Source organism: Hevea brasiliensis, chromosome 11 (genome assembly GCF_030052815.1).
Source record: "Hevea brasiliensis isolate MT/VB/25A 57/8 chromosome 11, ASM3005281v1, whole genome shotgun sequence".
NCBI lineage: Eukaryota > Viridiplantae > Streptophyta > Magnoliopsida > Malpighiales > Euphorbiaceae > Hevea > Hevea brasiliensis.
The window spans coordinates 5,076,986-5,082,621 of NC_079503.1; the positions used below are offsets into that span (position 1 = coordinate 5,076,986).

General features: G+C 20.0%; 1 non-coding gene across 1 annotated transcript; it reads left to right on the top strand.

Annotated features, from left to right (window-relative positions):
• Positions 1-4,964: 4,964 nt before the first annotated feature.
• Positions 4,965-5,038, top strand: TRNAV-CAC (transfer RNA valine (anticodon CAC)). The gene has a single exon. It is a non-coding gene; the product is annotated as a tRNA-Val (tRNA).
• The last annotated feature ends 598 nt before the right edge of the window (positions 5,039-5,636 follow it).

Genomic DNA, 5,636 nt, shown 5'->3' on the forward strand with positions numbered 1-5,636 from the left:
TTTCTACCATTTATTTTATAAAAAAGATAATTTATATATTAAAAATATTAAAACTAATTAATCAAAATTAGATTGTTTAAAATTGAATTAAAACTTGATTTAAATTATAATTAAATTAAACTATAATAGGATTCAAATTCATCAATTAAATTTTGAATTAAAATTTATTTTTTATTTAAAAAATAAAAATTTTTAAAAAATCTAAACCATTTAAAACTAAAACCAATTGAATCAAACTAAAATTAAAATGCGATCTGAACCAAAATAGGCTGTGGCCCTAACTGCAAGTGTGAACGGCGGAGAGTGTAATTAACAATAGATACATTATTTAATTTATGTATTTTTTTTTTAAAATATAAAGCAAACGGAGTCTTAGTCAATAAATTTTAATACCAATCAAACTACTATTTAGTTTCTATATCTTAATAAAATTAATTAGTTCATCACTATATTTAAAATACACTACTATTTATTTTTATATTTAATAAAATTTATTAATTGGTTTATGTATTTTGAAAAATATAATATTTTAAAAACACATTTCTAATTGAAATTCTCATTTTTATTGTGTGAAGATTAAATATGGATTTTTTTTAATTTCAAATATTTTCATTGGGTTCATTGAGCATTATTTTTATATTTTTCTTATTGAGAAACAATTTTCCTGGACATTTACATTATATTTGAATAGAGAGAAAGTACGGGATGAAAAAATTTGAGAGTAAAATAATTTTATTTTTTATTATTATATATTTGAATTGATAGAAAATAAATATATAAAAAAAATTGAGAGAAAAATAAAAATTTTTTATTCACATCTACTTTTTCTCTAAAATGGAGATAAAGTAAGAGAAAAATATAAAAAAATTATAAATATACTTTTATATTATATAAATTTTTGTTTCTTAATTTAGGGGGTACAATTATAATTTTCCTCTTTATAAAATAACTTTTCCTCTTATATTTTTCTTCCTCTATCTAAACACAAGAAGAAAAATATATTTTTTCATCATCATTATTAACTTTTTTATTTTATTTTCCTTATTTTCCTTCCTCCAATCCAATCATAATGTTAGAGTTTTGTTTGTTTTATAAAAAAATATTTTTTATATTTTTTAGTATTTAAGCATTCAGATAAATAGATTAATATAAAATATTTTTTTAATTAAAAAATTAAATTATTAAAAAAATAATTTATTATTTTCAAACGTAAAAATTATTATTCATTATTTAGACTTTGATAATTTTATAAAAATATAATAAAATAGTTTTATAAAAATATTTTATGAAAAATATTCTTTTAAAAAAATAATTTATACATCAAAGTATTTTTTTACAAAACAAATAGAGCTTCTAGTATGTTATAGAATTTTCCTTTGCTTATATTAAGTTTAGTATGGATTCAAGAAATAAGTGGGACCTATACAGTGGCGGATATAGAAAAAGAAATGAGATCAATATAAAAGAGTTAATTGATTTTTTATTACTAAAATAGATCATTCATAAAAAAAGATTTAATATCTAAATTAATGAGGGGTTAATTAAATAAATAAATGTATAAATAATTTTAAAAAAGAGATTAATTGACTCTCTTTTAATGTGGTAAATTTATTACTAGATTAATATATTTAATAGATAAATTTTAATTATTATTTATATATTTAAATAAGATATATTATTACCTTACTACATATTCGATTAAATGATTTTTTATGTACCTATATCTATTTTATTAAAATAAAATAAATTAAAATTTTATCATATTTTAAATAATGTATAAATTTTAAATTGAATGAATAAAAAAACTTTTGAACAAGGAAAAATCAAGCCATGTCAGGGTTTACATGAAGCAGTAATAGAACCAAAAATTTAATTTAGGGGGACTTAATTAAAATATATAATTTATTAATAAAATATTTATTTAAATATTAATTTAAGATATTAATTAACTAATGATGATAATTTTATGTAGTGATAGAATTATTTTATAATTATAAAATAAAAACATTTAATAAATATAATAATAAAAATAAACACTTTAATTTTTTTTTTAAATTGATTTACTAAAAATTAAATGAAAATGCTATTAATTTAAAAATATAATGAATTATTAATATCATGAATTATTAAACTTAAAATATATTGATATCCTAATATTATAAAATTTATCTAATTTATCTCAATTTATTTTTTTAAAAAATTATAAAAAATAAATTCAGTTAAAATTATAAATTTAATAAAATAAATAACATGATTTAACTTCTATTATTGTAAAAGAAATTTTTTTTCTTCTAACTTGTATATGAAAATATTTTAATAAAAAAAAATAATAATAAAATTATAAGAAGAAAGCTATTAATATTTTAAATTGATAAAAAAAATAAAAAAAAATTATATTAAATTTTCATTTAATGATGTTATTTAATAATTTAAAATTTAAAAAATAAAAATTATAATTATAAATTTATTAAATGAAAAAAATAATAAAATAAAATTAAGAAAGCCACTTTTATAGTATAAAAATTTATATTTAACTAATTACATCATTCTTTTTCTAAAAAATTTAAAATTTTTTTTTATAAAACTATTATTAAACTCATTTAAAATTTTACTGCGCCCATGACGACGTGGATACTCAGTAGCTGTGATGTGATCCCCCAACAACCAAAAGGGGGGGAGACTTCATTACTACGTTGGCTTTATTCAAGAATGAAAATTACAAACTAAAATTTCCTCAACACCTAAAAGAAATCAATCTGACATTTTCTTTTAATTTGAAACTTGGAAGACATTATAATGATGGCCTTCTATCATGCATTCAACGCTTTTCGTTTCCGATCAAAAAAACAAAACCTTTACGTTCCACGTCAGATGGAATATTGATTTGCTTGCAGTCGTCACAATCCACTAACTGGATGACCTCAGCAGTCAACACTCGGCAGTGTTGGTGTGCATATTTAATGGCTATAAATAAAACTCTAATATAAATATTTTTAGTTCCATTTATAATTTTAATAAAATATATTATTAAAATAATATATAAAATATATTTTTTAATTATATTTTATTTTGTAATAAATGAATTTATATTATAAATTAATAAATTAAAATAAAAAAGTAAAAAATAATTTCCTATAAGAAAATCCGTCCCATCTTTCGTCGTGGGGTGAAATATCTTGCCTCAATTCTAAACTTCCGTGAAGAAAGAATAGAAAGAGCGATCCTCTTCTCAACTTGCTTCGTTATTATTTCTACCATTTATTTTATAAAAAAATAATTTATATATTAAAAATATTAAAACTAATTAATCAAAACTAGATTGTTTAAAATTAAATTAAAACTTGATTTAAATTGTAATTAAATTAAACTATAATAGGATTCAAATTCATCAATTAAATTTTGAATTGAAATTTATTTTTTATTTAAAAAATAAAAATTTTAAAAAACCTAATTGAATTAAACCAAAACAAAAATAAAAAGTTGAAATATGATATGAACCAAAATAGGCTGCGGCCCTAACTGCAAGTGTGAACGGTGAAGAGTGCAATTAACAATAGATAAATTATTTAACTTACGTATTTTTTTAAAAAAGTATATATTATTTAATTTTTTATCATGCTTCTATTGAATTCTTTAAATTTTTTTATTTATAAAAAATATTTTTTATAAATAAATTTTAAATAAAAAAATGTTTTACATTGTCTACTTGTAATGTTAAAAACTTTATGTGTTTATGTTATTAATATATAAATATTTTTATATTTTAATCAAATAGTTAAAGTTTATAAAATAATTTTTCTTTAAAAATAATTTTTTTTATTACAAATTGTTTAATTTTTTCTTTAACTTAAAAAATATTTTGTATTGATCAATTTTCTATGCGTTTTAAATGTTAAAAAATTCGAATAATATTTTTGAGGAAAATACATTTTGGAAAGTAAATGGCATTTTAGTCAATGAATTTTAATATCAGTCAAATTACTATTTAATTTTTATATCTTAGTAAAATTAATTAGTTCATCCCTATATTTTAAAATACACTACTATTTATTTTTATATTTAATGAAATTTATTAGTTAGTCTATACATTTTAAAAAATATAATATTTTAAAAACACAAAAGTTCTCATTTTTATTGTGTGAAGGTTAAATATGGATTTTTTTTTTAATTTCAAATATTTTCATTCGGTTCATTGAACATTATATTTATATTTTTCTTATTGAGAAATAATTTTCCTAGATCAGCGCTTTGATTACTCTGATATTTAGTTTCTACATTTTTTTAAAGCCCATTTATTTGGTTACTAATATTTTAATAAACTTACATAATAGTCCTTACTTGAACATATATAGACGTTAAAGTGTCTAGATTTATTTTTATTTTTCAATTTTTGTTAAATGTAAAATAAAATAATATAAAAATAAAATTTTCAATTAAATTCTTTTAGTTCAAATATATAATATACCTGTACTATTGATAAAATAAAATTATAATATTATAATTAAAATAATAAATATGATAAAATATATGAATTAAAATATCTAAAGAGTGGATTTTAAAAATGCAAGGATTAATTTTAGGGATTAAATTATAATTTATCTTATTTTTTCTTGGGATCATGTTTTGACAATTTTTCCTCTTTATTAATGGAATGTAAGCTTGAGCTACCAATTTATCAAAAAGTTAATCTTATGATTTTACTTGAAAATATGCGAAACCACAAGCTAATTTTTTATAATTTATTTTAAAAATAATTACATGAATTAAAAAGTTAACAAAAATAAATAACGTGTTTTTCATTAATTAATTAGTTTTATGATTTTAAATAGTTTAATGAACTTAATAAAGGAATTAAATATTGTAGTTTTTTAAGATAGAGACTAAAAAAAATTAATTTTATTAAAGTGAAGGATTAAACAAGGCAAGTGTTGTCATTAAAATGTGCAATGAATTGTTAATAAATGGTCTGGGTGGTGTAGTTGGTCATCACGCTAGTCTCACACACTAGAGGTCCCCGGTTCGAACCCGGGCTCAGACAACTTCGTTTTTCCGTCAGATTTCTTTTCCTTTCCGCGCTATCGTGCATTGCTTTGCTTCGCTTCTTTTTATGGTGCAGAAAACGTATGGTTATACTGCTTCTTGATTCATCAATCATCACTAATTCATTTCATGGTCCTGCAAGAGGCACAGGCCTCTCAAATCCCGGTGCCAACAACCATGTCCATTGCTAACGTCTGAAGCCCGAGAGCAGAAATCTGTAGGAAAATGGGCTGGTTATATAGATGGAAATGGTTTGGTGCCAATTTACATTGAACCTAACGAATGAATGGAACCCAATATGAATTAAAAAAATATATATATGCGGGATGTTGTTGGATTTTTTCTTTTAATTTAAACCTGAGAACTACTTTGAAGTCTTCGAAAGCAATTTGTAGCTTTGAAACCTGGGATGGCTTTCTGTAACAAGAGCCAACGCCCGCTTTTTTTTTTTTGGGCCCATTAATATTTTGGGTTCAATTCCAAGGCCTAACAGGAAATCCTTTTGCTATTTTCACGCAAAGTATGTATTTAAAATTTTAAATAGTTAAATATATAATTTTTTTTTTAAATAATATAATTCCTTTTAATCCTAAAAT